This window comes from Phymastichus coffea, unplaced genomic scaffold (genome assembly GCF_024137745.1).
Source record: "Phymastichus coffea isolate CEN01 unplaced genomic scaffold, Cenicafe_Pcof_1.1 PCOF00006, whole genome shotgun sequence".
Lineage (NCBI taxonomy): Eukaryota > Metazoa > Arthropoda > Insecta > Hymenoptera > Eulophidae > Phymastichus > Phymastichus coffea.
The window spans coordinates 467,749-491,021 of record NW_026706817.1 but is presented as its reverse complement, the minus strand read 5'-3'; the positions used below and the strand labels follow the sequence as shown (position 1 = coordinate 491,021).

The following is a 23,273-nucleotide window of genomic DNA, read 5'->3' as shown; positions in this document are numbered from 1 at the left end:
TAAGTGGTTATTTCTTTTTATTATTTGATTGATTGACTAATAACGAGTAATTTTGTGATGATGCGTAATCACGTAAAAAGCCTTACCTACAGGGCTCGCACGAAATCCTCTTCCGTCAAGAGGACGCGGACGCCCGATCAGCTGATGCCGCTTAGCTCACATAAGAGCATATGAACAGCCCCAAGACCTCGCGAAAAACACCTCTTAGGACCCGCCCAAATCGATACGCACAACTCTTACACCCCCGCACACATACTGTCATATACAGAAACTCGAACCGACATTACCCTAGAAAACCAGGCGACGAAAAAGGTCGCAGCCGAGATCAGCTGATCCTGCTGGCTAATTTACAAGGAGAGCACCTCATACACGCACTAACACCACTGGTCACCCAATTAGCACACCTGAAGGACCGTCCAAAACATACACACACGCACAATTGCCCTCACGAGCCCCGGTAAGTGATAGGAACAGCGGAAACGGATCGCGATGCTAACGCATGAGTTGAGTGGCGGCCATGTTGCGACGCGCTCGGTAGCAAGTTTGAGCTAGACCGAGAGTGGAGAAGAGAGAGAGAGAGAGAGAGTCAGCGTATGAGTGCAAGTAAGATGACCGATAGGAAAGCGATCGGGCGCGAGCGAGGGAATAGCGTAGAGCGTGCGTTAAGTGAGGTAGACAATACCGATACTTACGTAGGGGCGATCGATAGGGCTAACGAGCATGTGCGCGTAATGGATAGGTGATAATGACGCGAAACTGACCAAGGCGCACGACTAGACCGACCAATGACAAATAGGATAGGGGTATATTGACGAATAGTGTAAAACTGGCGCTACTTAACTGACAAATAAGGAAATTAAGCGTCAAAACCCGACTAGTAATAAAATTGCGCGGGTTAAAAGACTATTATAGACGGCGCTGATAATAGACTTGACAATAATTTAGACCAATGAGATAAAAACCCGCGATCGTAAGGGAGGTAATCGACGAGAAGTGACACGATGCCGTGCAAGTCACGGCAGTAGTTCCGGAGCCGTGAATAAGGTGCAATCGGAATATCGGAGATAGTAGTTTCGGAATAGCAGAGAGTGTGAGACCTGAACAACCGAGAGTGTAGTGTCTGAGCCGTGAGAAAGTGAGATCTGAGCTGTGAGAAAAACAATACTGGAGCCTTAACACGACAGCCGCTTATAAGGTGCAGGTCAAAGGAACCGCAGAAATAAAGAGTGAATACCCTCCTTCTTTTTCTTTTGGTTTCGTGCCCATCCATAACCGAGACCGCTGCCGACCGACCATAGTACTGCCTGACCTTCGCGATACCGCCGATGACCTGCGAATTAACGGGAGTGATCGCTTGACCGCTCATTGTGAGCTCCATGACGTCTACAGATAACCCGCGAGTGAACGGATGTGTGCGAGGCCTTTCCGTGACCATCGTTCATTTTAATTTTCTTTCAATTCTCTTCGCTTCCCAATCCATTTCCGATCCAAGCCGCGCTCGCCACGAAGGTAGATCGCGTCGTGGTGCACTACTCGCGGAATTCGCAGTAGAAACTGGGCATTAGGTAGACTGTCGTGGGTAGACACCATTGCCAACTGGAGAATTGACCTTGGGTTGACCGGAGGAGACCGATCACGACTAGTAATAAATAATAATTTCTGTAAATTTGTGTTATCTTTGACCTAACCTTGCCTTGAGACTCCGTATTCCCCCGTAGCTAACGCGATCGGGTTACGCGAAACCGGCTAGCGCATCGACGCCGCGACACCATTTTGTATGCGCGTGAGATCGAGCCCTTTACTACTCTTCACCGTCTCCGGATTACTGATATGGCGCTCTGAGACGTCGTTCCAAAGACCCGCTCCTGAAAAGAGTTCCTGCCCTGACATTTCTGACTAGCCGCCGCTCGCATCTCTCTTCGCACGTAAGATAAGATCTTCGCGCCCCTTTTTCACACTTATAGGTGGCCAGCGAGGCCAGCATTCAGAGAAACGACAAGCTACCCGATATTCAGCGACCAGAACCAGTCGAACTGCAGTGCTAGCTGTCCTCCTAACGCGAGGACGGTAGCTGACGACCAACAAAATCAAGCTGCAACGATTGGCTGACTGCGCCGCTGGTGGCAGTTAAGGCCGGAAGAAAAACCAAATAATTTTTCCGTCTCCCTCTTTCCGTCACAATTTATTTAGAAGTTTTTTATTGAAAGAAAGAAAAACATTATATGGTATAAGATACATACAATTTATTTATTATTTACGCGTTGTAAGGATTTTTGATTGGCAAAGTTTAACCAAAAACGTGCATGTATCTATCAATTGCCTCAACTTCATAGACGCATAAATATTTACTGTAATTAATGACTTGTAATTTCTGACAGAAATATTAAATCGTTCGTTTGCCTATTGAACATAAACAATTTTCGCTATTTCAATAGATTTTTTCTTAATTGCTGTAATGACGACGCACTCTTTCCTATATTTTATTCCATCTAAAGCTATCCAAGCTATAGAAACGTAACTATCTTTCACATGTTTCGGCAATTTTCTCTTGAATTCATCATACTGACGTAAAAACATAATAGTACTAAATAATTGCGATCTACATTTGACCGTTTTTATAAATCAATTATAATTTAATTATAATTTAATTATAATTGATTCCTTATAGCTATGGTTTTAGAAGAATTGACTCTGAACGTTGTTGCTTTAAGGATATCTTTTAAAGGTTTTCCTTCTAATCTCATGCAAGAAAATTGACGAAGCAAGCCTAAAAGCCAAATCATTCTCACATAATGAAGAATATTGTGATGCTTTGGTTTTAGAATTTGTTGGAAAATTGTATAATAACTTGAGTGGTGGTTAAATATTTTGTTTTCCAGTAAAACGATAGATTTTTCACTGAGACAAGACGCAAATATTAAAAATGCTATCCTTCTTAACGTTAAGTACAAATTCTAAACTTTGTTGTTTTCTGGAACCAAGATCTCAATTATGAACGTAAAATTGAAAATAAAAAATTTCATTTCTAAATATGTTAATATCAAACATTTTTTTTAATATTGATGTTTACACTATAAAAGGATACCTGTCCACCTATTAAAATCAACGATATATGCATCCCGCAAAGCAAACACATAAAATATTGAGGTGTACACCTACACCGGAGGCTCACATGGAAAGAACATATATGCACAAAGCGCAAATAGTTAGGAGTGAATGGAGAAAAATGTACTGGTTCATCACTGGAATATCGGAGCTGTCAATTGAAAAAGAATTACTCCTATACAAAGCTGTACACAAACCAGTTTAAACTAATGGCATGCAACTATGCTGTGCTGCTAGAAACTCAAATATTGAAATTTTAGGAAGATTTCAATTAAATGTCTTACATAGTATCGTATGAACACCATGGTTTGTCCCAAATAAAATTTAAGAAATTATCTACACGTTCAAACAGTAAAAAAAGAAATTGTAATGTTTACGAAAAATGTAACTCCAAAATCACTCAAATAAAATTATTAGCAAACTTCTTAAGACATCCATCATCCACGCCAGACTCAAGAAATATAAACTCGTAAATACATAAATAAATCTTCATCTTTTTGATATATGTACGCTTTAAAATTGAAAACAAGAGATTAAATACTAGCTGTAGTATTTCTCTGAATTTCATGTTGATATAACCTTATTGTAATAAAATTTAGTTATTGTCTCAATATGTTAGACGGATTGCAAATAACTGGAAATAATAAAAGAAAAGTATTCTTATTTTATATTCGAAAGACAGTGAAAGCCTTTTACATTTGAAACTTAAATCAACTTCATCACTTATGGGAATGAGAGCATAAAACATTTATGTATTCGATATATTCTCAGATGTTTCAAATCTTTAATTAGCCTTGTGATTTTTATTGCTACTTCACTGGATAAATAAAAGTCATAGGGCTCATTCATTTGTCAAAGAAATATTTAAAAATATTGCAAATATAAAATGAAAATCTAGAGACATCGAAATTATTGTGTATATGTCACGTAAACTGCGCCCTTGGCAATCATGCCGCAGGTTGTTATCATAAAGTAAAGAATTATTGCCAAAATGAATAATTCGTTTAAACAAAAAATATGTGTTAATATGATGAAATATGATCATGCGTTGATAGTTAGAAAATAAATGTAAAATTGGAGGTTAGATTTCACTTGAGGGAAGTGTGGACGTGTCTTGGATGTGAGCGCGAGTTTTGGCGAGAAAGTCAAAGAGGAAAAGTGTTTGAGGAGAGAAATAGAGGTGAAAAGAGCGTGGAGGTGGAGGAGAAGTGGAGAGGAGAGAGAGAGGCCAGGAGAGGAGCAGGAAAAAGCAGAGAGAGAGGAATAAAGAAAAAAATAAAGTTGAGGTTAAGAGAGAAAACCAGAAAGCGGGAAAGACAAGCAGAGAGAAGGGGCGGTAAGAAGTAAAGGCAGAGACAGAAAAGGTAAGACAGGGAATAAAGGTGGGATCACGGGTAGTTATAGAGAATCGAATTAAGGCGTACGAGATAGGATGGAAAAATTTGTGACAACAGAAAAATTAAGAGATAAAGGTGGAAGATTGGATAAAAAAGGCCCAGAGGAAGAAAAGAAGAAGAGAGTAAAGGTGGCGAGGGGGAGAGAGAGCGGGGAGGGGCTGAAGGAGAATATTAGAGGAGAAATGAGGGAGGCAAAGAGATGCAAGAGTGAGAGCGAGGGAAGCGAGATGGACGGGGAGGGAGGAGAAGGACTGGACAACACGATAAGAGAAGGGGGAAAAAGTAGTGGTGCAGAAGAAATAATGGAAAAGATACGGACAGACATAAGGGAATTAAGAGAGGTATGGGAGGAGAAAAGGAAAGAATGGACAGAAATGTTTAAAGAAATAATGGGAAAAATGGAAAGAATGGAGGCGTAGGGGAAAAGAAGAGAAGAAAGGTGGGAGAAGGAAATAGGAAAAGTTAGGAAAGAACAAGAGAGAGAGAGAGAAGAAAGAAAGAAAGAGATGAAAGAAGAAAGAGAAAAAGCAGAACGTAGAGAAAAGAAACTGCAGGAAAAATGGAGAGAGAAGATGGACCAGTTGGAAGAGGAATGCATGAAACTAAAAGAAAGCATAGAAGGAGGAAACAAGAAGCAAAGAGGTACAGAAGTAGGCAATAAGAAAGAATTAGAGCATATGAGGGAAAAAATGGATAGAGTAAGTAGGATAAACAATATAATAGTGACAGACCTAGAGGGGGAGTTAAGATGGGAAAAGAAGGGGGAGGCAGAGGTCTGGTTAAGGGAGGTACTAGAAATGAAAGGAGAGATAGTGAATCTGAGAAGAATAGGAGGAACAACGGAGAGAAAGAAGAAAAAACATGTGGCAAATTAGATGCGCGTCATGGGAACAAAAAGAAGGAATTATGAAGAAGAAAAAGAATTTGGCACAGAAAAAGATATACATAGATCAGGACTGGACGTGGAAGCAGAGAAGGATAAGAGAGGAAGTAAGAAGGAAAGCGAAAGAAATAAGAAGTAAAGGTAAAGAGGTAAAGATGTGGCATAACGGGGTGAAATCAGAGGAAGAAGAATGGTGGTGGAGCGAGAGAGAGGGAAAAATGGTAGGAAAAGGGGTGGAAGGGTTTCGAAAGCAATAGGGATAAAGGAGAGAGAGAGAAGAGAAGGGAGAGAGGGGGGAGGAAGCCAGTAAAAATACTATTCTGGAACGTGGCGGGGGTGAGGAGCATGGAGGAAGATGACTGGGAATATGTTAGGGAATTCGACATAATAGGGCTAACGGAAACCTGGGTGAAGAGGCAAGGGGCAAGAACTGGTGTGGAGAAGCAATTGAAAGGGTATAACATAGATTAATGAGACTCAAGAAGGGAAGGAAGAAGAGGGAGAGAAATAGGGGGAGGAATAATGGCGGTAAGAGAGAGGAAAGGGATGAGTAAGGTTGAATGGAAGAAAGAAAGAACAAGTGAGATAATAGCAGGAGAAATAAAGATCGGAGGGAGAGAATACATGATAGCAACGGTGTATATGCAACATGAGAGACTGGAAAACTATGAATATCTAAACGAAGAGATTGAAAAAAACAAAGGAAAAACAGTAATTATAGGAGGAGATTTCAATGCAAGAACAGGAAATGAAGGGAGAGAATGAGAGACAGAAAACCTAGAAAAAATAAAGGCCAAGGACAAAGTGTTAAACGCAGAGGGAGAAAAAAGGATAAAATAGTCAGGAGAAATGGGCTTAGTGATAACGAATGGGAGAAAAGAAGGAGATGAAGAAGGAGAAATAACATATATAGGAGCGAGAGGAATGTCAACGATAGACTATGTAGTAGGTAACGAGGAAGGTGACGAGGCGATAAAAAAGGTTCAAATAAAGGAGAGGGTAAAGTCGGACCACTTACCAATAGAGGTGGAATTGGGAGACAAAATAGCGGAAGAAAGAAAAGAAGAGGAAGAAAGAATGATAGACGACTGGAGTGAAGAAGGTATAAGGGAGTATCAGAGATGGATAGATGCAATAGAGGGAACAGATAAATGGAAAGATATAAAAAATAGAGTGAAGAACGCAGTTGTAAAAAAGAAGATAAGGAAAAAAAAAGGATCAAAAAAAAGCTGGTGGAGAAAAGAATGTAAGGCAAAAAGGGATAGGGTGATGGCAGAGTTAAATAAGGTAAGAAAGGGGGAAGGAGACAGAAGCAAATATTTAGAAGCAAAGAGAGAATACAGAGAGGAAATAAGAAAAGCAAAAGAAGAGGAAGGGAAAAGATTGGCAGAAGAAATAAGAACAGATAAGACGAGAAGAAAATTCTGGGATAAAGTGAATAGCAATAGGAAGAAAAGAATTGGATTAGATGAAAATATAGGAAAAGAAGAATGGATAAAGCACTTCAAGGAACAACTGGGAGAGAAAGAACAGGAAGAAAGTAAAGGGGAAGAAACCGAAGACAGTGAAGGAGAGGAAGGTGAAGAAATCAAAGAAAGAGAAGTAAAAGAAGTAATAAGAAAAATGAAAAAGAAAAAGGCGACAGGAGAAGATGGTGTAGCAAATGAAGCTTGGGTGGAAGGCACGGAAGGCTTGATAAAAGATATGACAAAATGCTTAAATGGAATATGGAACGGAGAAGGATATCCGGAAGAATGGAGAAAGGGAATAATAGTACCAATATATAAGAAAGGGAGGAAAGAAGAAGTAGGAAACTATAGAGGAATAACGCTGATGGACACGGGATATAAAATATATGCGGAAATACTGAGAAAAAAGCTGGAAAGAGAACTAGAAGCTAAAGAAACGCTAAGTGATACGCAGCAATGGACGCGATATTTATATTAAAAACAATAATAGGGAAGGAAATAAGGGAAAAAGGAGGAAAACTGTACGTTCTTTGCTGACATGAAGGCTACTTTTGACAGGATAAAGAGGAAGAAAATATGGGAAACAATGAAAGAGAAAGGGATAAATAGAAAAATTAGGAAAAGAATAGAAGAAATATACAAGAAAACAGGGAGTAAAGTAAAAGTTGGAGGAGAAATAATTGGGGAGTTTGAGACTTTCAAAGGCGTAAGGCAAGGCTACCCTTTGAGCACCACGCTATTTAATCTTGCCTTCGCCGACTTGGAAGGGAAGATCAAGCAGGTACAGGAAGGAGGGGTAGTGATAGCAAGGAAGAAAATATGGACATTAGGATACGCAGATGATATAGTGATGATGGCAAAGAGTGAATGTGGAATGAAAGTAATGCTGAAAAAATTAAAAAGATACCTGGAAGAAAGGGGATTAGAGTTAAATGTAGGAAAATCAAAGATGATGAAATGCAGGAGAGGAGGAGGAAGGGGGAAGGAAGAAGAATTCGAATGGGAAGATGAGAAGATAGAGATGGTGAAAGAGTACAACTACTTAGGATATGTGATAAGCAGAAATAACGGAAACAAAAAGCAGATAAAGAAGGTAGAAGGGAAAATAAATATGGGACTCGGAAAGTTATGGGGGCTAGGAGAAAAGCTATTTAGAGAAAACTGGGAGCTAAGGATGAACCTGTTCGATGCTCTGGCGAAAAGCGTGATTATGTATGGAGCAGAAATCTGGGGATGGAAGAGATATGATGAAATAGAAAGACTACAACTAAAATACATAAAGTGGGTTTTAGGATTAGATAGAAACACGCCAAGTTACCTAATACGATGGGAAACAGGAAGACAAGAAATGAAAGAAACAGCATTAGAAAGAGCAATGAAGTATGAAAACAAAATAAGAGAAGAAATAGATGGCTCAATAAGAAAAGAAGCATGGAGAGAACTAAAGAAAAGGGAAAGAAATGAAAAAGATAAAAAGGGTAAGAAGGAGGAGAGAGAGGAAAGGCTGGAAAAAAGTAAAATTTACAGAGAGAGAGAAGAGGGAGATGAAATAAGGGAAGAGTTTTGGGAAGAAATAAGAGATGAGCTGAAGAAAAAAGATGAAAAAGAACTAGAAGAAAAGCTAGAAAAATCAAGATATATAAACGAGTGGAAAGAGCTGAAAGAAGAAATGAAAAGGTATAGGTTAAAGGAAATTCAAGGACAGGGAAGAATAAAAGGCCTGCAAATAAGGGAAAGGTTTAGGCTATGTAATGAAACGAGAGGAAGCAAGTATTGGGAAAAAGAAGAAAATAAGAGATGCAGAATGTGTATGAAAGAGGAAGAAAATTGGAAGCACATAGTAGAAAAATGTGAAAAAAGCAGAATGGAAGGGGAAGAATGGGAAAAAATAATAATAGGAAGCAAAGAAAAGATAGCGTGGATGATGCAGTTGAAATGGAAAAGAAGAAGAAATGAAGAGAAGAAAGAAAAAGAAAAGCAAGAAAACGAAGCTACAAGAGTAGTATAGGCTATAAGGGTTCTAAGCCACTTTTACCATGTGAGTATCCATTCCTTCCTTACCAGCAGTCGGTAACATGATTAATCCTGCCTTACCGGCCGATTTTGTATCGACGGTTTGCATTGTAGCCGACCGAGCATGTGCACGTGTACGTGCATGTGCATGTGCATGTGCATGTGTATGCTCGGTCGGTAGTTATCGACGTGGGTGATGCAGGCCCCATGCCCCCCCGGCCCTATAGCCCCCCCCCCCCCCCGATGATCGGTCGATGATGCGTCAGATTGATGAAAGAAAAAAAAGATATATGTGATTAAGTGTGTTTTGGGGGGTGTAATATTATCGACGGTGGTGTACAGGCATGACGCGCCCAGTCGGTATATCTCATGGAATGAGGTGGGGGATAAGGTTTATCATTATTATTAAAAATATTGAATACCTTTAAAATTTTTAAAACACATTTATTTGATAAAAAAGTATACATGTTTATTATATTATAATACTTATACAAGTTTCGTAATGTTACCACGTATTGGATTATACTTAACTATACGATCGTGTAAAATTAAACAATATGCAGCTGTTTCCGCAGGTATATCATTTTTTGTTTCAAACTCTAGACGTACATCTACAGCAGCTTGTTTCAATGATTCATTTTGCTTAGAACAATCTATTACTATTAGAGGTGCATGCGTAATAAATTGTTTTCTATTCAAAAGTGGATTGTACATACAGTCTCTGTTGTAATAATTCATTTGAAAATTAGCATACATGTCATATAGCATAGAATATTGATTATTACTTATATCAAGATTTAAATTTCCATACGGATATTGCTGAGAATTGAGAAAAAGTTTAACATTGGTTACACTGCAATGATGAAATCTGCTGGGATTTTTAGTTTGATCAGACTTGCGTTTTGTTTGAAAACCTAATATAATATATCTTGGTTTTTCTAATTGATTGGATGTTTTTACTGTCCAAAGATGTTTTGACGTTTGTGGTAATGCTGGATACTCATAAAGTTCCCACGATCGAAAACTCATAGAAATAGGAATATCCTTTTGAATGAAATTGAATAACTGTATTTTACACTTATCTGACGTAATTACATAAGGCATCAACCATTCGATTCGTATGAGTTCTATTTTAAAAGGTTGATATTGCTCAGTATCATCAATTTTCACCAAGTTTTGTATGACTGCGTTTAAATTATCTCTTGATCGGGTAAGAATAAGTTCATGCTTTACATTCACAACAATTTTGTGATAGTCTTCAGCGAATCCTAAAATCATGGAAAGTGGTATCGACACATCAAAGTAACCATTGTTGTCAATTATTGTCTTAGTTTCTTCAATATCAAGCCATCCGGCATTTTCGAGGAATGCACTTTGATTTTGATTCAATGAAATCAAACCTTTCATAGTACTTGTCAATCCAACATTTTGACATCTGTCTATCTCAATGGCATTAATTTCATAGCGGATATCTTCGAATAGATGGCATATAGCATTATTTACTAACTTTGTCTCAGTAACAGCATTACCATCACTTCTTCTTATTTTTCCTACAATGTGTAGAGAACTTTTCGATGGTAAGAGACATAAGTCTTGATGTTGTATTAATATACGAATTTCATCGCTATTGTTAAATGCTTGTGAATTGTAAGGTTGATGTGCATGAACTTCATAATGAGCTATAGATTCATCAAAGATGATAGGTGCTTGCACACTAAGTATTTCTTCCATCTTTGAAATGACAACAGCATACAAATATACACGTTAATTTCTTAAACTGTTGACGTTTCTTTTTCTTCTTTTTGTTGTGACGTCTCGAACAATCTTCAGCCCGAGACTTTTCAGGAACTGAATGTTTCGACGTGTTAGACCTCTGACTATCCGTCGATGACTGACTTTTTGAGCGCATAGCGGTGTTGTTATATAGCCACTCCCTACTTTAGCATTATAAACTATTCCCATTATACTCTCTTTATATGTAAACGAATCGTGATTACTTCTCCACGAAAGTTTATTAAATTACCGTCTTGGTCAATTAGTCGTAGCTGTAAATGATCAATAACTCTGACAGTTAGAGGTAAATATATAATCTGTTTAGGAACTTCAATGATCTTATATCCTGGTGGTACAGCTGGAAAGAATTCATGAATGATATGACCTCTATTTTGATTAATATAAGCTCCAGATGTTATATTACATTCAACGCGTAGAGCGTTTACTTTGAGAATGGTTACAGGCATGTCGGAGACATTATTTATATTGGTTGGCAACAATCGTTTAGTGAAACCTAATAAACGTCCTATAGAGTTAGTTGGTCGAAAATCGACAAATTCATTGCAAATTATTTCACTGCATAAAGTATTGTTATTAGGTTTTATTTCAATTTTTATATCTGTTGACTTTAAATTTTCTTTCAAATATCGATCTATGTCACCAATTTCATAACTACCTGTAGGTAGTTCAATTTCAATATCACCAACTTTGAATTTATTGTGTCCGACGTCAATATTTGGTATCGAATTAAATGTAAGTAATTCTACCAAACCAAGAGTATAAGTTTTATCTTTATCCAGTTCTATAGGTGGAAAATAGTATGTTTCTAATACAGATGATGTACCAGACAAACTGAGGGTCAATGATTCAACCATGTCGAGTGATTGTACACAACTGAATTCTTTATTCACAATTCTTACTATTTATACAAATGATAATTGTCATGATGTTCTAACAAATTACATAAAAATTTTAAACATAAATGGCCACAGGTGTAAGTATTATAATTTTGATATTTGTTATAATTGTACTTGATTTGATCAACTTTGAAATATTTCAAGAGGTCTAGAGGTGGTCGTAAATCACCAAAACTATCAAAGTAGAAGACATTTTTATCATTTTTTCGGTATGCCACCCAATGTGTACCTGGTCCAGAATTATCATCAAGGTTTACAACTGCACACTCGTTGATGCGTGGTCGCGTGGGTAGAGAGTTTCTCATAAAAACACCACGAAAGTTTGGAATTCGTAATTCATGAGCATACTTTTTTATATCGTAATCTGTTAAAGGACGATGTGGCAGTTTTAAATCAAAGTTTTTTTTTTTTTTTTAATGTCTTTGTAATTTTTTTTTTTCTTAATAACTTTATTTTTAGGCTTCTTGACTTTACTATTTCTACTGAAGGCTAAACCAAAACCTTTTTGATATGGTCTCAAATATAAACCTTCACCAAGAGCTAAAGCTTCAACACGTTTGTTATGCCTCGACTGTTCTTCTAATTGTTTTTTAGCAGCGTTCGCTCGGTTTACAGCTTGTGCTATTCCTGCTGCATAACCTGCCAAAGATCCAAGTGCGCTAAGTCCCGCGAAAACAGGAACGAGTGCTGGTAGGAAACCTCCAACTTTAGGGATTGGAAGTATTCTTGGTAAATTAATATTTTTCTTTCCACCAACATTTTTTATGGTTTTTCGTGCTGCGTTTAAAGCACTCTTGATAACAATTTTCGAATCATTGCTAGGAGTTATACATTTTTTTGTCATGCTGATAAATTTTTTCATTGTTAAAGTCTTTCTTTTTTTAGAATTTTTTTTCGACGAAGTCTTCCTTTTCTTAGAACGCTTCTTGCTAAGGCCCATTCCGAACATTGATTTTGCTTTCATGATGTTTGTAACGGCATATGCTGCAGCTCTTTCACTTAAGTTAGCGTCAGAACTATGTACACGTTGCCAAGCTTTTTCAGCCAATACTTTGTCTGCAATGTTTCGTGCTTGAATATCCTTATTTTTAGAGTAAGCAATGTCGTGATCTTTACATGCAGCGTCCAGAGGATTAATGCCAGGGTCTCCTCGATTTAATCGCTTATATAGTTTTGTACCAGGTCCGCAATATTGATAACCTGGTATGTAAGCCTCAAAGGGTAGATTATTTATCAAGTTATTTACTAAACCTCTACCAGTCTTCCTTTTCTTTTTTCTCTCGTAGGCGATCATGGTCGAGTGTTTAGTAGTGAATGCATAAAAACTTATAAATACACTCTTTTATAGCATCGATTATCAGTTGCGATTTAGAGCTTAGAGTGAAATGGATGTAGAGGAACAGTCTCTCAAGCTTCCTGTGATAAATTTTGACGCGTTGACAAACAAAAGTGAAAAGAAAAGTAAAAGACATGGGGATCTATTGCCCGACAGCATACGTGCAGTATGCTGTGGTGCATCTAATTGTGGTAAGACGAATGCGCTCTTAGCTCTTTTAACCCATCCTAATGGTGTAAAGTTTGAAAATATTTACATATATTCTAAGTCGCTTAATCAACCAAAATACAAATTTCTTGAGCAACTTCTTGAACCCATCAAAGGTCTTGACTACTTACCTTTTAGTGAGCATGATCTCGTTGTATCACCAGACGAAGCACGTCCAAATTCTATTATGATTTTTGATGACATTGCTTGTGAGAAACAAGATAATGTGAAAGCTTTTTATTGTATGGGAAGACATAAAAATGTTGATTGCTTTTACTTATGTCAATCATATGCTCAAGTACCCAAACGCTTAGTGAGAGATAATGTGAATTTTTTAATAATTTTCCGCCAAGATGATATGATTTTAAAACATATCTATAATGATCATGTGAATACTGATATGTCATACCAATGTTTTAAAGAAATTTGTTCTTCGTGTTGGAAAGAAGATTACAGCTTTCTTGTAATTGACAAAGATCGAAAAATAGATGCTGGCAGATTCAGAAAAGGTTTTGATAAGTTCATTATAAATGCGAATCACTCAACATAAAACAGACAGTAGACAACAAGATTGCAAATAGACAACATGACTGAGTTAGGTCAACAGATTGGTGTTTTTCGTCAAGTGGAAAAAGCTCGCGAAGCCATAAAACATAAATATAATTTGTTGAAGTCTGACAAATTAGCAACTGAAAAATTTGTCAAAGAGACTTTCAAGCCTGTGATTGAACCACTTGAAAAGTTGGTTGTTGAAACAACACTTAGTCAGCAGAGAAAAACCAAACGTAAAAAATTATTGCAACCTAAACAAGAAGAAAAAGATAGCTATGACATACGAGAATTATTTAAAAAAGAGGAAAAACCATTTGAAAAATTATATGATAGTGGATTGGAAGAAGCATTGAATGCTAATGAACAACTGAAAAATAATGATGTTGATGTATTTCATACTCCTGAAAGTGATTCACTTAATAAGTATTTATCAATGTTGCGGAAAAATCAAGTAGCAACATTAGATACTATCTGTGGAGTACGTCAAAATATAGATGATACTCTTAAGATTGGTGATAGGTCAGTGAATTTTGAAAATAATAAAATTATTATAGGTAAAGACACTTATGAAAAAAGCTCTGGATTGATTGAACTGTTATTCAAAAAAAAAGCCTCATAGCTCCATTGTAACTTAAGACGATTTAGATACATCGTGATATTGACGAGACATGGCAAATCGATCTTGTTGAAATGATACCATATCAACGAGAAAATAAAAATTACAAGTATATCTTGTGCGCTATTGACTGCCTTTCCAAGTACGCTTGGTGTGAGGCAGTCAAGCAAAAAACTGGTAAAGATGTTGCAAAGGCTATGAAAACCATACTTGAAAAAGGACGTATGCCAAAAAAGGTGTCTTGACAGAGGTCGTGAATTTTATAATAAAGATTTTGAAAGTTTAATGACCAAATATAAAATTCATATGTATTCTACATATAGTAAATTGAAAGCATCAATTTGTGAACGATTTAATAGAACTTTGAAAAATAAGATGTGGAAAAGGTTCTCGCTGAATGGTAATCGTAAATGGTTGGATATACTACCTGATCTGGTTTCACAATACAATAACTCCAAACATCGAATAATTGGAATGAAACCTATCGAAGTAACTACTGCTAGAGTTTTAGAAATATTGAAACGACTGTCTGCGAAAAAAACTCTACCTCTAACGAAACGTGCAAAATTGAAAGTTGGTGACAAAGTACGAGTAAGCAAAAGTAAACAGATTTTTGAGAAAGGCTATACACCGAATTGGTCAACAGAAATTTTTACATTTTATAAAGTTATGAAAACAGTTCCATTTACTTATCGTTTGAAAGATTATCTAGACAAACCTATCGCTGGTGGCTTTTACGAAGAAGAATTACTCAAGACAAAATATCCTGATATTTATTTGATAGAAAAAGTTGTAAAAAAACATGGTGATCATTATTATGTAAAATGGTTAGGATTTGACGAATCACATAATAGTTATGTTCGTAAAGATGATATGTAAACGGTATTAAATAAATAAAATGATAGAATATATTCTGTTTTTTTATTTTTTCATTTCTATACATTTTTTTACGAGTACAGGTCGAATAATTTCACTCAAACGATTGATTCTCATTTTAAACCGTTCTCTATCACGAGCCATCTGCATCCATTCTCCATGACGAGCAGTTCGATGTGCGTATGCCCATGTAATCATCTCATGTATTTGAATTTTTTCTTGAAAACGTACAGACTTTGATGATTTCTTTTTCTGGTTCAATCTGAAATCAAACAACACTGATTAAGACTAATTACGCATCTGTTCCATAATTATATATTAAAAAAATATTAATATGTTTTTTTGACTTACCTAATTTTGTAATGTCCATGTGCTAAAGTGTCAGTACTGTTAGGTAATAGATATCACTTGTCATCATAAGGATTCAATGCAATTTTTCTTTGTTGAATAGTTTCAACATTGTGCAATTTAGATCTGATCGTACATTGCTGTCTTTTATGAATATGTAAATTTTGTAAACAGTCCAAATAATGATCAAATTCAATAGTTTTCTCGACAACGGAAGCCTTCACACCTTTAATTTTTTTTCATAGCATCAATACCATTTACACGAGTACAGTACATTTTACTCCTCAAACCAATAAATTCTGTTAGTATATTTCCATTACACTCGTCCTTCATTAAACCAACTACCTTCTTATTTACCCTTGGCATATCGAATATGTTGTCAGCAGGATAGTCAGAAGTGTCAAAATAATTTATGTTAGCTTTCATATCAGCATAAATGTCTTGACACTTTATTGAGTATATGAAACTATCAGTATCCGTATAGAGAAGCTTATAGTTTTTTCCATACATTCTTTTCATGTAATCATAATGAAAGCTGTACATTAATGTTTTGGATACGTCTAATACTGTAAGACCGACATAAATAGGTTTATTCAAATATACCTGAGTTTTACGCAACTGAACAGCGACCAAGTTTTCATCAAAAATAGCTCTACTATGAAAGTTAGGTTTTGAAACGAAAGCTTCCATACCATATCGTCCATCCCACTTTGTTAAAAGTTTTACATCAACGACTGTCAACATGTTTGCGAACGTTTTCCATAGTTTTACCATATATACTATTATTCATGAGTTTGAAAAGATTTTTTTGAAACTCATTTTTAGCTTTCGCTCTCATCGAACTATTCAGGTCGATGTATGGTTTTAGCCATGCAGATTGCTCGAATTTCGATACTCTATGAATTTTTACAAGCTTGAGTCCATGTTCAACAGCTTGTTTAAGAGCTCGATAATGTATCACATAATTTCTCTTATTCATGAGAGTAGCACATAATTTTTCATGCTTAGAACCATGAAGCTTGATGTGCTCTGAGCAAAATGGAAAATCATTATGCTCATCGTGAATCGATTGCGGATAATCTAAATCGACTTCTAAAATATAACCAGTTGGAGCATCATCTGCAACTTGTAGAAAGTCAATTTTATCAAAATTTTCTTCCCACTCAATTTTATCTCGTGGCAAATATTGTGTCATCGCATATCCATACAAGTTATTAGCGTCTAGATAAACAAGGTACTCCTCTTCTACGCTACTATCAAATTTTTCTTTCATATATCTGTTGTTAGCTGCACCGTATCGACCTGAGCATTGACTCAAACCACCACGAATACCTGATTCTATAAATAAATGCATATCTATATCCGTCAAAATTCTTAATGATATCTTTGTAATCTTGAGCATTGCATCCCATGAAAAACCTGGAGTTGTGTAATAGTGGGCTGGATCTAGACCATACGCTGTTAGACATTGCTCGCGAAATTGTTCAAAAACTTCTGCGAGTAATAAAATATCGATTTTCATGTATAAATCGCAATATTCACCTAAATTTTTTATGTTGAATGCTTTCCAAAGTTGGAGGGCATGCTCGTAATCAGCATCCGATACTTCTGAATCAGTGAGACAACTGTAAAAGTATTTTTTTTCAGGCAAGTTGATTTCTTCAAGTTTTTCCCAGCAATCGATGTATTCATATGGAAGCACTCCTTTCCGCGTCAACAAATTTATTTTTTCTTCTTCATTATCTTGAAATTCTGAATTCACAATTTCATAACTATCCAAATAAGAAGCCAATTTGTCAAGTGACGAAGCCATAAACTTGAATGAATCAATGAATCGTAATTTGATTCCAGTATCTGCAACAGTCTTTGTGAATGCAATATACTTTTCTTTCGTCAAAGGTAAAATTTCAATATTTTCAGAAAAGTGATTGGATATATCACGAATAATAAAATGAGCATCATAACCACTAAGATTGTGAAAAACTACAGGTACTATACGAGAATCTTGATAGTTCAGATTGCAACTTTGATGGGCTGCACCTCGATATATTTTTGTCAAGTGACAATGGTCATGAACTTTCATTGATTCGTTAATTAATTTTTCACAAATATGACATACGTTTGTTGCCTCGAATTGAGCGATTTCCTCTGGCGTAAGATCATTCATAGGTTTTGGATCATCATAAATATTTTTTATGTAATAAGAAATATTTTTTAACTCTTTTGCGAACCATTTCACTGGCTCAGGCCCGCGATAAGAATTATATCTTGATAAACTGTCATCATAATTACATTTCAAGTAGTAGCCTATGCTAAACATTTCATGGTGTTGAATAGTAATCGTATTTTTATGAACATCTTGCTCATCAACTTTTGGTTTTTTCAATAAGCATTCACAGTCTCCATAGATAATGAATGGTGATTTTAATTTGAATCCATAGTTCTTGAATTCAATCACATTTTGACCTTTTCTTGGCATCTGTACACTACACTTATTTATTTGCTTACAGTTCCTTTCATGTGCAACGAGTTTCTCTGAGGTGTTAAAATAATGCAAACATTGATCACAAATAAATTTTTTAGTTTTGCAGCGCGATAAACTGATTCCTACTAATCTTGCAAGGTCTTTTATATAAATATAATGATAATTATTTGATATTTCATCATTTATCAATAAAAGATTGACATGATTTAATTTTTTATCATCTGTATGATAAAGAGGAATTATTTTTTTACCCTCTAACCAAACACATTGATTGATATGCTGTTTTGTTTTTCAAATTTTGAAATTTGATTTAAAGAGACTGGATATGATATACCATTCAAATGGAGTTTATTCTCGTATGATAAGTAATGACTTACTCTTTGAGGATGATTTGTATATTTAATTTTACATAAAGCTGCTAAGATTGCCCATATAAAGCATTTCTTATCATTATTTTCTACATTGATACAAGCATGCTTGTTTTTTAAAAATGTTGGTAGAGGTATATAAGAACTTCCACTTCGCATTGGATTCAATTTATTAATATTAATTTGAAGATTAATAATAGAATCCAAAGACCAACCTGACTCGTTACTTTCAAATTCCTCCACCTCTTTTAATAATAGACTTTTAATATTATCATCAAACCATTTCTTGAGAGAGCTTGAAGGATATACTTCAATATTTCGAGTAGTAAAGTGCTTTGTGTCAAAAGATTTTTTCAATTTATCTTGATTACTTGAATATTTCCAAAATTTGCATGATAGTACAGCATTAATTTTACAAGCATTATTCACTCTTAAAATACTTTTGACATGTCTAGCAAATAAATCGCAAGCATCTTTTAAGAATGATTCAATATCAATGTGTTGAATATTGGCTATAATACTAGTTTTCAAACGGTTTTCGAATGCGCTTTCCAAGTCCACCCATTGTATACGATTTTTTATACTATCATCCAAACCTCTTCCATAAACTCTACAATTTTCTAGTCTTAAATAAATACATTCAAGTTTACCAATTGTACTGAGCAATGATTGTTTTTGCGGCACACTAAGCGATAATGACTGTCTCAAAATTTTTTTCAAAGTTCGCAAAGATAAGACACATTGTTTTTTCCATCGTTCTATAATTATTTCATCACGTAGGTTTTTAGAAATAATAAGATTTACAGCTCTTTCAATTAGATGGAAGTGTTCCAAACAGTTTTGTAAAATTTCCATTTTGTTTTTAGCATAGACGTTGACTGTTGCAGGTATCGATCAAGAATGAATTGAGATCGACTTCTACTATTTTATATATATATGTTATTAATCTTCTTCACCACATGTACTACAAGTATCTGAAGTTCCTATCTCAGACTCTTCATTTTGAATATAATCATCATCATCATTATCATCACTAAGTATTTCTATGTCGGATTGAGCTTCTTCTTCTTCCAGCTCCATAAGCAACTCTACTAACGTTCTTACAGTTGGAAAGCAGAATTTATTGATGTCTTGAGCGTGTTTTGGATAACACATTTTGAGCTTCTATATTTCTTGATAGATGACAAGAGAATGATCACATTCGCAAAGGAAATCTCATTTATATACATATTTGACAAAGGGAGGGGGTACAGCTTTAAATTTGTGTGCAAGTGCTTTTTTAATTTAGATGCAGTAATACTCGCATTGAAGAACCATGTCAGACTATAGGTAATTATTTTAAAGTATTCTTTGTAATTTTTTTCTTACAAATTCATTTTTTCCAGATCTGAACAAGTTAGGCTGCAAAAAGCTTTGACAACTGGCCATGCTCATATGTGCAGCCTAAGGATTTAGCAGCTGCCGGATTTTACTTTGTGAATGAAATTGACAAAGTCCGATGCTTCGAGTGTAAGATAGAGATTTTTCGTTGGGAAGAGGGTGACGATCCTAAGATGGAACACCAGCGATGGGGTGGCTGCTGTCGATTCATTCGCAGCGTGCCTTGTGGTAATATTCCGAACGGAGTTGATCCGAATACCATACCTCTACCAAATCCACCATGTTTTGATGTATGTGGTATATACGAGCTTGAGTACCGACCGGTTGCAATAAATATAGATTCAAACACAACATCATCACCAGAAGAAAATATCGATAAAGTTAGCGATGAACGAATTTGCAAAATATGCTTCGCTAAGGAACTTAGAAAAATTTTTTTACCTTGTGCACATATCGCAACATGCTCCACGTGTTCAATTAGATTAAGTTCTTGTCCTATTTGCCGCAAGAAAATAAAGCAAATTTATGATGCATATTTTGTTTAATTTAAAGATGAATTAATACTTTTAATAAAAAATTATTAACACAAGATTTTAATATATTCTTTTTATTATAAAAGTATAAAAGTATAAATGTATAAAAGTATAAAAGTATAAAAGTATAAAAGCGCAAAATTTACAATCGTACATAAAAAATATTTACATTTTAAAATTTAAAAACTTATTCAGTCGCTTATGTATCGAGGAACACGAACTCGATCGTTTTCGAGAATGTTGAAATGGTTTTGGTCGAGAGGTGTTAGTGTCTGGAGGAGTACGTTTGTCATTGGAGTCTTGTCTTTGTGGGGAATTTTCAGGAAAGGAGCTGCTGGAAGAACTAGAGCAACTTGAACTTGAACTAGAGGAACTTGAACTTGAACTAGAGGAACTTGAACTTGAACTAGAGGAACTAGAGCTTGAACTCGAGGAACTCGAGGAACTTGAAGTTTTTTTTGTTGGAGAAGTTTTTGAGGGGGATTTTTTTTTCTTCGGAGGAGGTGAATTATCAGAACTCGTGGTACTGATAATTGACTTTGAACGAGGAGTGGGTTTTCGTTGTCTAATTTTTGGTCGCGATTTACGAGTATTCGTCGCGTCCGTATTTTTATCTGTCTGTTTTATATTTTTTTTGTCTATTTTTGTCGCTTCAGTCTTTTTTATATTTTTGTTTAATATAACGCGCGTCTTCACGTCACTTATTATTTTTGGTAATGTTTTTTTGTCATAAGTTTTCTTTTTTTGTCCGTCCGTTTTCGGTATTGTTACATGTTTTTTTACTGAGTTATTACACGTGATTACTGTAAATTCTGCAATCAAAATAATAAATCATTAGAAAAAAATTAATTTCAAAAATTTCCATTTCCATTGCGATGTTAAAATTTTTTTATACTTACAACATTAAGAACGATGACTTCTACAATGACGTTTTCTTTCTAAGTCACAGATTTTGGATCTTCTATTTCCGTTTGCGTTCCAATTTCTAAAGTTTCGCGCTTATAAAAATTAAGTGGCTAAAATAATAAAGCAATCACTACACTGTTAAAACTACTTTTAAAAAACACATATATCAATTTATGAAAATTAACAAACTTACAACATGCTTATGTAACGGTGATCTCTCTAACTGCTGAAGTCGTGGATCCATTAAATGTTCATGTGCACGATCACAATTTTCACTTTTACATATTTCATGGATGAAATAACGCCTCGAATAACGCGACATTTTTCACTTTCAAAATCAGACGTTTGAACAGCACCACAGCTTTACTTCTTTCTTTCTTTCAAATCGAACTATGCACTAAAAATGAGATAAAGTGGGTGTATTTTTCTTTTGAGAATTTGTATTATAACATGACCTACGGCGCGACGTTTCAAATTTTTACGACTATGGATCAACTAACGTAACCGAGAGCACTCGTTACTATACACATGTATAGCAATGAACTAACTGTATTAGACTATGAATTCTAAGAAAAATGATTGAAAAAATTTTAATTTTCAAAGTTGTCAAAGACATGTGAGGATATTGACACTTGTAATATATCGTAAGTCTAATATGTTTCCGCGCGACTAAGTCCCTACATATCAATCAATGCATAGCAAAAGAAAAAAAATGATTGAAAAAATTTTAATTTTAAAAAAATTGTCAAAGTCAAGTGAGGATATTAACACTTGTAATTTATCAATCAATGCATAGCAAAAGAAAAAATTTTAATTTTCAAAAATTGTCAAAGTCAAGTGAGGATATTGACACTTGTAATTTATCAATCAATGCATAGCAAAAGAAAAAATTTTAATTTTCAAAAAATGTTAAAGTCAAGTGAGGATATTAACACTTATAATTTATCAATTAATGCATAGCAAAAGAAAAAATTTTAATTTTCAAAAATTGTCAAAGTCAAGTGAGGATATTGACACTTGTAATATATCGTAAGTCTAATATGTTCGCGCGCGACTAAGTCCCTACATATCTATCAATGCATAGCAAAAGAAAAAAATGATTGAAAAAATTTTAATTTTCAAAAAATGTTAAAGTCAAGTGAGGATATTAACACTTGTAATTTATCAATCAATGCATAGCAAAAGAAAAAATTTTAATTTTCAAAAATTGTCAAAGTCAAGTGAGGATATTGACACTTGTAATATATCGTAAGTCTAATATGTTTCCGCGCGACTAAGTCCCTACATATCAATCAATGCATAGCAAAAGAAAAAAAATGATTGAAAAAATTTTAATTTTCAAAAATTGTTAAAGTCAAGTGAGGATATTAACACTTGTAATTTATCAATCAATGCATAGCAAAAGAAAAAATTTTAATTTTCAAAAATTGTCAAAGTCAAGTGAGGATATTGACACTTGTAATTTATCAATTAATGCATAGCAAAAGAAAAAATTTTAATTTTCAAAAATTGTCAAAGTCAAGTGAGGATATTGACACTTGTAATATATCGTAAGTCTAATATGTTCGCGCGCGACTAAGTCCCTACATATCTATCAATGCATAGCAAAAGAAAAAAATGATTGAAAAAATTTTAATTTTCAAAAAATGTTAAAGTCAAGTGAGGGTTGATTGAAAAAATTTTAATTTTCAAAAATTGTTAAAGTCAAGTGAGGATATTAACACTTGTAATTTATCAATCAATGCATAGCAAAAGAAAAAATTTTAATTTTCAAAAATTGTCAAAGTCAAGTGAGGATATTGACACTTGTAATATATCGTAAGTCTAATATGTTCGCGCGCGACTAAGTCCCTACATATCTATCAATGCATAGCAAAAGAAAAAAAATGATTGAAAAAATTTTAATTTTCAAAAAATTGTCAAAGGCTAGTGAGGATATTAACACTTGTAATTTATCAATTAATGCATAGCAAAAGAAAAAATTTTAATTTACAAAAATTGTCAAAGTCAAGTGAGGATATTGACACTTGTAATATATCGTAAATCTAATATGTTCGCGCGCGACTAAGTCCCTACATATCAATCAATGCATAGCAAAAGAAAAAAAAT

At 34.8% G+C, this 23,273-nt stretch overlaps 1 protein-coding gene across 2 annotated transcripts in view; it reads left to right on the top strand.

Moving 5' to 3' along the window:
• The window catches only part of LOC131668304 (glypican-4), a 412,396-nt gene that overhangs the window by 108,851 nt on the left and 280,272 nt on the right, over positions 1 to 23,273 (top strand). The window lies entirely within an intron of this gene.